Genomic DNA, 12462 nt, shown 5'->3' with positions numbered 1-12462 from the left:
CCTGCCAGGCGTGTCGGATATTCCCCTCGCCATTTTCAGCGTCCCATCTGCTCCAGCTACGGCTGTCGGCGCGTACCCCGTGGCCGGTTTTTCAGTCGGCGTTTCCGGCAGCGAACGAGATGAATGCTGGGATACTGGTGGAGCATTTCGCCAACTTAGGTCTCGGCTCTTGCCCCGCGACTGCGTTGGCATTCCGTCCTCCTCCCCGCAGTCATTCTCAACTTCTTTATAAGAAGATGGAACAGAGGTTTGGGGGGAAGGGGGGGGGATGCGGTGTCATCGACTGTCGAAACTCACAATAAGGGGTCGATCATCGCAAAGATGCTGCAAGTCAGCACAGCGTCCATGGCGAAACCAATCCGAACAGGCCTCAGAGCCCCATCCCTCAGAATCCCCACAGAGTGAAGTGACACGTTGGTTAGCACACTGGACACTCATTCAGGACGACGACTGTTCAAACCCGTATCCGACCATCCCGATTTAGGTTTCCCGTGATCTCCGTAAGTCACTCAGGCAATTACCAGGATTCTTCCTTTGAAAGGGCACTGCCGAGTTCCTTCCCTGCCTTCAACAAATATGAGCCTCTGCTCCGTCTCTAATGACCTCGATGTCGATGGCACGTTAAAGCCTAATCTTCCTTCATTCCTTCTTTCGGAGTTCCCAGGCGCCACTGCCATGCGGCCTTCTGAAAAGGATGGATGAGGCAGACAAACAGTCTAGTGTACACCGGAAATCGCCTCGCTAAAGTGTGTCTCAGTGTTTCCGTCGTAGAGTCAGTGGAATAGTTCTTTCAGTGCACCGATATACATATTTTAGCAGTATTAATCATACTACCGTACATTATATCACTGTATTACCTACTAATTCTGAACAGTGTACCTAGTCGCCCACAATAGTGGGGTGGACTTCAGACCACCGTTACCTTGCAGCACAGTTATTTGGCTGCTACATACTTGAAACAATCCGGTTGCAATCATATACTGTTGTAAACTGCCACAGCTGGGCGCTTCATGAAAGTTGTTTCTTATTTAATAAAATGTTGCGCAGTAGAACAGTGAGAGCAGGAATAAAATTTTGTTAGAAAACGACAGAGACGTCGGTAAGTGGGGAGCGTCTGCCTACTACGCAAAAGTGTCGTTACCGAATGTCACCACGTGAGGCTTAAAGAATAAATAAGCTGGGAGCTCCTTTCATCAGACTACGCGAGAGGGAAGCCAAGAACAACTGATGCAGCCCTTTGACAACAGTACGGAGCAGACAGAACGCTCTATCGTAATGAGGCTGAATATAGTAACATTGTCTACGGAAGTCATCAGAATACTTTTCAGGGAAGCGCGGTCTGGGGCACCTTGTCACGGTCCGCGCGGCTGCCCCCGTCGGAGTTTGGAGTCCTCCTTCGGGCATGTGCGTGTGTATCGTCCTTAGCGTAAGTTAGTTTAAGTTAGATTAAATAGTGTATAAGCTTAGGGACGGATGGCCTCAGCACTTTGGTCCCATAAGACCTTACCAAAAATTTCCATTTTTTTTTTTTTCAGCCTGCCGGTCACAACTGTGACTGACTAAGGATGGAGGCCAGGTCGATCTTCCGTGGATGAAGAATCGATCTGCCCTTCTGCAGGCTGTGCATCTTGGGCGCTGGGCGCCTGAGTAGCCACTACTGGGCACTAGACGTACCGCCTTACTGGCTGCATGCCGGGAGTGCCACTTCGGCTGTCCTCCATGTTGCTGATGGCTCTTCCGCCTTCACACTATCCTGGCAATCGACTACAAGGGTATGCAGTATCCTGGTGGATCGAGCCTTCACTCATCGAAAGCATGAGGTTCCGACAGACATCCACAGCCACGCTGGGCTGTGGAAACTCACCCCCTACGGGCCGCGGCTCTGACCACAGGAGCATCACGGACTCAGCAAGGTTGCTGCTAGGCAGCGCCGAAAAGAAGACAGAGTGATCGCAAAACTCTTGCCAATAAATGAATGTTAACTGAATGATGTTTCATTAGCGCTCTGACGCTCCAGGGGATCTCTCACCCCCCGCTCTTCTCTCGACCTCCTGATAACAACACCACGCCGGCCCGGGTCGTAACAAGTGTTCGTGTTTCGTTTGCGTAACTCTGTGCTGATTTCTCTCGTTAGCCCGTCCACAACAGTGCTGACCAGACAAAAAGTTTTGAGAAAAAACTAACAGACTCCTAAATAAAAGTTCAAGTTATCATTAAGGCTAAGAGTGGGCCAACACAATATTGAAGTCCAGCATTACCGACGGAGGGCGCTACGAACTTGTAAGTCATTTTCAGCCAGGTGTCTCGATACTTTTGAACACATAATGTATGTTGACTTCCACTTAATTTCCGTTATCACCTATTATTGCCTGCTTGTTTATGGACGACTTAGAGAAAGATGCCTTGAAGTCGCCAGCTTTGAAATCTGCTTGGTCTTTTTTTTTTCAGGTATACAGACGATACTTTTGTTATTTGGCCTCATAGGAGTGAGAATCTAAACGACATTTTAGAGCACCTGAATCAATCCATTCGAATTTTCGTTTCACGATGAACGTGGCAAAGGACGGCTGCCTTCCCGTCCTTGACGTGTGGCTCAGGAAGAAGCCTGATGGTACGTTGCGACATACCATTTATAAGAAGCCTACTTGCACTGTCTTGTACCGAAAGGCTGACAGATATCATCAACCGGCTCAGTATGAAAAAGTACTTGGTACGTTGGCTCAAAGGGCCCACGTCATCTCATGGCTTGAGATTGTGTCAGCTGAGTGAGTCCATTTTGAGGTCACCTTTCGTCAGAAAGGTTAGAGCAAGAGGCAGATCGGACGTGTTTTGCGCTATCGACAAACCGCGCACCAGATGATTAGCGGAAATACCGAAGTGGCACCAAAGTCCATGGGGTTTTTGCCTTATGCAGGGATCACTTCCAACAGGACTGGTCGTATTTTGAGGATATATGAAGTGAAATGTTTTTCGACCACCACCTAATATTAGGGTCCTTTTAAGTTCCGTAAAGGTTGATCTTAATTTGCCTAAGGTAGGTGTCCATCGTATTTCTTGCATTTATTGATCAGACTATCAGGACCGTGGAGGACTGGTGTACTGAGCATAAGCGTAACACACGCTTACAACAGTAGAGCAAATCTGCTATTGCATAACATTGTCTTGGCACCGGTCATCCTATGGAACACAACGACCCGAAGATTCTAACATGCACCCCCAGCTGTTGGGATAGTGTTATCAAGGAAGCAGTTGAAATGGTTCAAATGGCTCTCAGCACTATGGGACTTAACTTTTGAGGTCATCAGTCCCCGAGAACTTAGAACTACTTAAACATAACTAACCTAAGGACATCACACACATCCATGCCCGAGGCCGGATTCGAACCTGCGATCGTAGCGGTCGCTCGGCTGCAGACTGTAGCGCCTAGAACCGCACGGCCACTCCGGCCGGCTGAGTGTTTGTGTCTGGGTGTGTATTATCTTTTCAGAATTGCTCTGCAAACCAAGGTTTTAAATTCCCTCGCACAGAGCTTATTTGCTGCAGTTTTGTATTGAAAATGACAGGTTGTGCACCTCTCGAAATACCGGCGGTTGTCAACGACGTCATCACGCTGCATTTCCGAAAGTTATTTTAACATTGTCTACGCCAGAAAAAACTCAGGTCTCAGAGAACGAAATTGCTTTCCCACCATAAGGACGGACCTAACCTCTGTGCACCAAAGCACAGATTGTAACTTCTACTGAAATGACGCCTATTCCTCTTGGACGGACAACACTGAAACAATGAAAACGAGCCAAACGTTGGCAGAAACTAGGCCGTAACTTTGTCCTTCTGCATCCAAAGGACAATTCATACTCGAAACAGATTTATTCTTTTAAAAAGGCTCAAAAAATAGGGTATTACGGTGTAGTCATCTCGCATGTTCTTAAATAATTTATGAGTCTAAGATGTTAGAAGAGCCTGGGATGTAAGGACAGTTTACATTTTTATGTGATAAACTACAGCTTTCACATATCTTACATTCTCGCAGGCGTATCTGAAGCCGGTAAGGCACGATATTTTAGCGGCGCTTCGCGTGTATAGGCGTCACGAATCCTGGTGGCGGAATAAATTTCTGTCACCGATTTGGAATGGAACGTGATGAGGTAGTTTCCGTTCACAAGACAGTACCCAAGCATTGTGGGTAATATTTAATGCCTCTTGGCAGTGTGTCATGAATGCATTAAGATAATTCATATTGAGGTTGTAAGATACCCTGACGGGACGAAACCTGCGTAAAAGTTTCTCAGTGCAGCGACGAGTCAGTACAAAGTGGTGTAGGTGACGGTCATGCCCTCCCGTACGTAATTTCGCTAGTTAAGTTAACCCTTTCCTGCATTATCATACGAATCGGCGTGTAAGATCTCCTCCCATCTGTTTTCTATGAATCTCTCGTTGGAGTTGTCTCTCGAAGCATTCCTCGTAGCGCACCGGATTCTTTAGAAGATACAAGAAGGAGACCTATGATTATAAGTGGACTTGCGGATAGCTACTTTGCTTCAAATGAGTATTTTTTTTTTTTGTGGTAAGGATTACGGTACCAAACTGCTGAGGTCATCGGTACCTAGGCTTACGCACTGCTTAATCTAACTTAAACTAACTTATGCTAAGGACAACACACACACCTATGCCCGAGGAAGGACTCGAACCCACGACGGGGGAAGGGGGGGGGGGGGGGGAACCGTGCGAACCGTGACTAGACGCGACTTCAAATAAGTCCCAGGGTGTCATTACAGTGCATATATTAGCGAACATCATAAAACTGTCGCAATTAATGTGAACCGATTCACCTCAAAAGGTTATTAAAATCAGAGAGCATTGCATAACCAGCTATCACAGAAGAACAACCTCTAAGTACGTTATTCGCCGACTGGCGAGATAGGCGCGCAGCCGACATCTCTAGCTTACTTCGTAGAACATCTGGATGTTCATGCATAGTCAGCAGTTAAAAATATTCATTTGTCTACTGATTTAACTGGTTTAACACGTAGTGGTGTCATATTATAGTTCTGCTGACCCGTAGGCATCTCCTAGTATTTGCCTGTAGTGCCCCTACATATCGATCGTCAAATAAGAACTTTTTTCATGGTTCTCTCCACTTCTATGATTCACTAACACACCATGTGGCCCATTTGTCACCAAAGCCTACGTGAGAGCCAACTTCTCACTCAATACTCTCGTACTCTGCAGGGCTTTTTAAGGCAACGATAAGTTATGCTAGCTGTACAGTCCCAGTAAAATTCAAAATTTAGAACATAAAATGCTGTCCAAAACAAGAGGAAACTCACAAGGTGCAAGTTTAGATACTTATTCCGATGGTGACACAGACCAACGGATGGAGAGGACATTACCTCAGATTTCCCCTCCTCCCGTCTGTAGAAACCTTTTCTATTCGTATCAGTACATTGATTAATAGCGTTTTAGCCATTAATTAGTTATTAAAATTATTATTAGTATTGTTGTTAATACGTCTAACTCATTTTCTATGCACATTGTATTGTACACTGCAAAGAGAATTCCTAAGAACTCCCAAAGGCCCTAATCTTGTCACGCTGCAATATATGCTTGGAAAATGGGCTGTTTTGTCATTATATCAATTTCACAGTCTGGTATTACAGCCACGGAAATATAAAGGGAGTTTGATGAAGGATGCAACTTTTGAAATGCTCGCCATTTACTTTCTAGCAAGTAGGGAGCAATAACGTTGAACGATTTTCATCTGTTTTCTTTGTGAAGCGCTTCGCGACGAAACTGTGTGAAAACACATTACAAACATGTGAATGTTATGCAGAGACTATTCAAATTTCGTGGAAGGTTTTGTCAACGTAATGCACCGAATCAGTCGAATGTGATGAGACTTATTCAGTCTGATTGTTAAATTTGAGGAAACCAGTTCGATTGCCGGTAGTGAACTCTCGAAGTTTCATCTTCTCAGTCGTTCTGCAGAAAACATCCCCATCGTCAGCGATAATGTTGATGTACGTCAGGTGAAATCTATTCATTTACGTTCACAATAATTGAATCTTCTCAGAACCAAGCGTGCAACGAATTGTGAAAGATCTACATCTTTCCGCCTGCAAAGTTCAGCTGATAGTAAAACAGAAGCCAAATGATCTCCAAAAGCGCCGAGCATTTGTCAGTTGGCTGTTTGCGAAACAATGATTGGGCAACAATTTCATCAACAAAATAACGTTTACTTATGAGGTGCATTTTCTGTTAAATGGATTTTTGACCACTCAAAACTGTAGGATTCGGAGCATATTTTTTTTTCCTTTATTGTGATTTTAAAAGCCGTAGAACAGGTCGGCTGGCAGCAGCACAATACGCCGCGCTTCAGCCAAAGATAGTACAATGATAAAAACAAAGAAGACACAAGAGTTGGAACAAAACGGCGGGGAAAAAACAGTAGACACATGAACATAAAAAAACACGAAGCCGTTCACACTCGATGACAATCCACACTACAAACTGTTGACACGAAGCACAAACACTGAAGATGTCGATGGCACTGGTGAACGATGGAGAGTGACGGTGAACACTGAACACTAAACACGACGGCACACACGAGACACTGATGGCGATGATCTCCGGCGCGCGAATGTCCACTTAGCGTGTGCGAGTCCGGGGACCTGCCAAGAGGGGAATAAGGGTGAGGTGGGGGTGAGGGGAGAACAAGGATGCCAATGGCTGAGGAGATGGGGGGAGGAGGAGAGGGACAGGGGAGGGGAAGCCCGGGGGAGGAGTGGGGAGAAATGGAGGAGGGAGGGAAGAGGGAGAGAAGGGACGGAGGGTGCCCAAAGGAGCAAACACAGGAAGAGGGTGGGAGGATCAAAGTTGGTAGGAGGGGTAGATGGAGGGGAGGAGGGCATCATCAGGGAGAGGGAGCTGGCGGAAGCCACCTTGGGAGAGGGAAAGGAGGGTGGAGAGATGGAGACCGGGTGGGACGTGGGAATACAGGCGCGACAGCGGGCGGAGGTGGGAGAGGATGGGCGACACAAGCGGGTGAGGAGGATCGAGCTTGCAGGAGGTGTACAGGATCCGTATCCTTTCAAGGAAAAGGAGTAGGTGGGGGAACGGAATGAGATCGTACAGGATCCGCGTGGGGGAGGGGAGACGGATGAACGGAGCATAGAAAATTCTCAATGATAACGGAGAATCCATTACATCTACGAATGAGTGTGAGGTGTGGCATTTGGGCTGAGGAAGTAATTGCGCCATACGTCTTCGAAGATGTCGCTGGCAACGTATTAGCAGTGGACGTCAATCACTCCCGCAGAAAGTTATGAGACATCTTGTGGTGTGATCTGGATCGTGCGAATCGTGAAGAAGTTTGGTTTCAACAAGGTGGCGCCACCTGCCTGACATCAGTTGCAATAGTGGACATGTTACGAGAGAGAGTCCCTGGGCAAGTGATTTCTTCCATTGGTGACGTGAATATTACACCGAGATCTTATGATTTGATTTGGCTTCATGTGATTTCTTTATTTCGGAGTATTTGAAATCTCTATGCCGGATTCAGTGTGTAATTTCAGACCTATAGTTGCAAGTATGGAGAGACTGTGCTCGCAGATTCGTGGAGGGCATTTGAGCAATATCATTTTCCACACATAATCATAAGTAGCATGCATTGCATATGTAAATTACTCAATTTTATCAATAAATTCGTTTGTTATTGTGCACTCAAATGCTGCGTTGTTTATGGGTCACCTATTACAACCTGCCAATAGCACCCGTCTACTCTGACGCAAGACGTCATGAATCCAATTTGCGTAAAGTACGTGCAATAACGAGAACTATGGTTCCTCTTTTGATACCACATTCGCTGGGCTTACCAACACATTACCAGACAACTCTCGCTCTTACACTTCAGTGTTTGCTACAAATGATTGTCATCTCCGTTACATTCGGTGACTCTGCAAACTCACAACCAAACAGTCGTCTTTGCAAACCAACATAGCCTCGGGTTCCGTTCCAGATCAGTCTAGCACCATAACCTGCACTCCGTCCGTCCCGGAAGCTGAGTGGTATCGCAGCTTGGCATCGTCACACATTGGACTTTTATTACACGATGCTTCGCGAACTCGACAGCCAACCACCATCTCCAAACCGACAAATGGAAAGCCGCCGAATTAAAGGTAAAATATTGTCTCTTACGAGGAAACGTTTGGAGGGGGTCGTAGTGCGATCGCGACATCAAGACCGAGTGGAAGGAGAAAACCCGTCTATGCATCACATCGTGCTCGACAGCCGCCGACGCCGACAGCAGCTGATCACGGACCTCGTATTGCCAGGTGGTAGGGTCGTAATAACTCAGGCGGCGGTTACAGAAGCCTTCGCAGATCACTATCGCCGGTTTTACGACGAGGTGAATACAGAGGAAGCGGACGATCACGACATACTGCAGCACGTGTCGCACACCCTCGACAATGCAGCAGCGGCGACGCTGATAGGTGGAATTACACGAGACGACATCGAGGACGCGCTTAACAAGGGAGCACTCAACAAATATCCCGGGCCAGATGGACTGCCGCTCGAGTTTTATTGTACTTTCCGCGATCTCATGATGCCCCGTTGGATCATCATGTACCAAGAACTGATGACCCCCGGTGCCCACGTGCCACCTGCATTCGTGGAAGGTCTCCTTATACCGATACACAAGCCTTCCAGAGGTCGGACGGTCGAGGACTACAGGCCAATTACAATGCTCAACTCGGACTATAAAATCCTTGCCCGACTACTCGCCAGCCGCATAAAGAAGGTTCTGCCCCTACTCCTCTCAATGGAGCAAACGACACAGGGCGGAGTGACCAACATGCAAACGGCAAACAGTGAATGCAGGGATTTAATAGCCATCGCCACATCCTATCGCCTTCGAGCTGCTCTGATCTCCATTGATTTCGACCACGCCTTCGACAGAGTTCACCACAAGTTCCTTCTGTCCTCTATGGCCCGCATGAGCTTCCCGCCTGACTTTCTCGACATCTTTCAGCGCCTTTTCCGTGGAGCTGCATCCCGTGTACTGGTGAATGGACGGATTGCGGGTCCCTTTCCGATCCGACGGTCAGTTCGCCAAGGATGCCCACTCTCCATGATCCTTTACGCAATCGCACTCGAACCACTTGTCGGAGGGTTGAAAAACAGGCTCTCGGGCATGTCATTGAGGGATCACACCTTTCACTGCAGGATATATGCTGATGACCTATTACTTGTCCGATCTGGTGACGAGGTACGCTCGGTGATATAATGGATCAATCGCTATGGTTTGGCAGCGGGCAGCCTCATGAATGTGGCCAAGTCGGCAGCGATGCCCATTGGGAGAGGTCTACAGGAGGACGCTTTAGCCCCACTCCCACTAGTTAACAAGATCCGGTTCTTGGGCATAACATTTACACAGGATGTGCACCGCACAGCTGCCATGAACTATGCACGATTACTCCAGGCAATACACACAGAAGTTCGCCAGAACTTACTTCGACGGATGGACCTCCTACAGAGTGTGGAATACCTCAACCTTCACGTGGCAACTAAGATGATCCACATGGCCCAGGTCCTACCGATATCGACAGCGATGGCACTGCAAGCAGCGTTTGGATATTACCTTACCGCCGGACATCTATTCAAAGTCCGCTACGAAACACTCACCCTCCCTCCGCTTGATGGCGGACTGGGACTTATAAATGTACGAGCGAGGGCTACAGCATTATACTTGTGCACAATGATGAAATTGTGGACCCACAAAGATGCTTCCCTTACGGGTCGTCTGTTAGAGGAATTGCTGCCGGCGTCTCTTCTGCCATCTGTCACGGTTGCGCACATTACACCCTCACTCTCGCACCTCTCGGCATTTATTCTTGAGTATAGTTACGTGAACCCAGACCTTCCCAACACTCGCACTCCCAAGGCGAGAGACTTTTACAGACTGCTGCTAAGGTCCATCCCTCGCAATGTGATTGAGAGGAAGAGCCCTACGACCCTATGGCCTGCAGTGTGGAGAGTGGTCCAGAAGTCGTTCCACCCCACGCGGGTACGAGCCGCGTGGTACCAGGTGGTGAACGGGAAGGTTGTAACACGACAAAGGCTGCACGCTATTGGGATGGCGGATTCCCCCCTTTGCCCACGTTGCCACCTCGTGGATACTGACGAACACCGTTAAACATGTGGGTCGGCGTTAGCGGTATGGCTGCTAGTGCAGAAGATCCTCGCCTGCTACCTACGTATCGCGCCTCGCACAATTGAGCCACGGCTCCTCCTTTGTCCAGAGGATACTTATTTCCCACCTGCGAAGACTCACGCTCTCACATGGTTTAAAGGCATGTCCATATACTACCTCTTTCGAGATGATGAGAAGATGGTATTTGATTACTGGCAATTTCTCCAGGACAGTCATAGCACACTTGAGTGTACACCCCGATACCGACAACTATTTGCGAACTATTTGCGCAGTGTCTTCGATAACCCCCCTCACAGCTGGGGAGTACCGGGCAGAGGATGACCGCCTTCATGGGGCTCCACACGCTGCGAAATGATGTACCAATTTGGAACATGGAATCTGTACGCAGATGGGCCATGCTCATGGAATGACGTGCGGGATTTGGTTACATTTTTCTTTCTTTATTATCTATCATCACACTATTGGTTTCAAGTTCTATTTCATAGTTTAGAAGGAACTCTTGTTCTGTTGTTGCTACGGATGTACATTCTAATTTTGTTTGTCGTAACTGAAAGACGCCTTTTTCCATCTATATAAAAAAAAGGTTGGCAGAGGAAATAATTTACAATTTAAAAAATTAAAAAAACCACAAAAATAAAAAACAAATAAAAACACAAAAAACAAAAAAGATAAAGAAAGAGATAATGCGACAGCAAAGGTAATTGGCTGGGACTCGAAGAACCGAAAGAAAAAAAAAAGTGGTCAACGTGACAGAATGTCAATCGTAAGGGTCAGGGATCGATTCCAGGCTGGGTTGGAGATTTTTCTCCCCCAGAGACTGTGTGTTGTGTTGCCCTAATCATCATCATTTCATCCCCATCAATACGCAAGTCGCCGAAGGGGCGTCAAATCGAAAGACTTGCACCCGGTGAACGGTCTACCCGATTGGAGGCCCTACTCACACGACATTTATTTATCTGCACTCCAAAAGTAATACAGCAGAAAAATAAACATTGTGAGTGTTCTGTTGACATATGACGTCACAAGCCACAACATTGTTGCGTAACGGATTAGGTTCAACCTATCCATCGTCAGAGTGCCCCAGGGTGCCCCAGTAGTGAAGAAAACGTCTTCGGCGTAACAACCACGCCTTCGGTAAATCTACTCGTGATGTGCAGTGTCTCTGGAAGGCATCTTCCTCCCGGATTGGAGAATACGCCAAGCCTGTCATTTTACAGGGACGAGAGGATGGGGCAGATAGCAGATCGTTGACCGCGAAACGTTAAGACCAGTCTCAGTCCGGCACTGTTTTAACCTTGTGGGATGGTTCATTACGTATCACAACCCTGCAGAGTGTGAAGATTTCCTCCTATAATTTAATGCATTTGATGGAAATGGAAATGTTTTATGGCACTGTTGTTTGGGATATCACGCGGGGTGGGATCAGCTGTCTATCGGAATGAGTGTTCTTCCTCGGTGCACACCGACCACTTCCCTTGCAGATGTGGAAGAGTTGTGTCCTCTGTGTATTTCTAAAGTGTAGGTGAATGTAGGGGACGCTTTCAACCTGTACGGTTTATTTTTGGTGTGTGATGATAAGGATGATGATGAGAGAAGCTGAAACACGATTGCCGTCACATAGTCTACTCCTCTCTAACATCACCATGGCGACCGCTAAGATGAAAGGCCGGCCCCATCCAGCGTACGAATGACAATGAGCAGTATCACATATCTTCACTTCATGAGACACTCCTCAGAGGTCTAGAATTTAATCCAGGACATTTGAGCAAAGACTACTGACAGCGGACCTTATGTCACAACCTATCCTCCCCTTGCTGGTCAAATACTGGCAGTGAAAATCCTCCACCACCAGGATTCGAACCGACTTACGTCAAGCGACGAGTACCACCTGCATTATCGATTCGGCTACCGAGCGGAGCAATTTTCTTGATGAATGACTGATTCGTTCGTGCGTTGCAACTCCGAGAGCGTTAGGTCACATGGAAAATCCTTTAGAAATTACTGTGGAAGATTAGCGGCTGCAACGTAGCAGATTTTTCCGAATCTAGATTGCTTTGCAGCGAAGAGAGAGAGAGAGAGAGAGAGAGAAGTTTTTTTTTCTTTTTCTTTTTTTCGCATAAACTGGCCGCTGGGGCAACGTGAGCTGGCTACCGTCCGTGCAATTTCGTTATGCATACTCCCTATGAATCTAAAGAAATAGTATTAAATTTTATTCGATCTTTTTCGGACTCCTCATGTAGACTTCAATTAAT

The sequence above is a fragment of the Schistocerca cancellata genome, chromosome 4 (assembly GCF_023864275.1).
Source record: "Schistocerca cancellata isolate TAMUIC-IGC-003103 chromosome 4, iqSchCanc2.1, whole genome shotgun sequence".
In the NCBI taxonomy this organism is placed as follows: Eukaryota; Metazoa; Arthropoda; class Insecta; order Orthoptera; family Acrididae; genus Schistocerca; species Schistocerca cancellata.
This window is presented reverse-complemented; position numbering follows the sequence as displayed.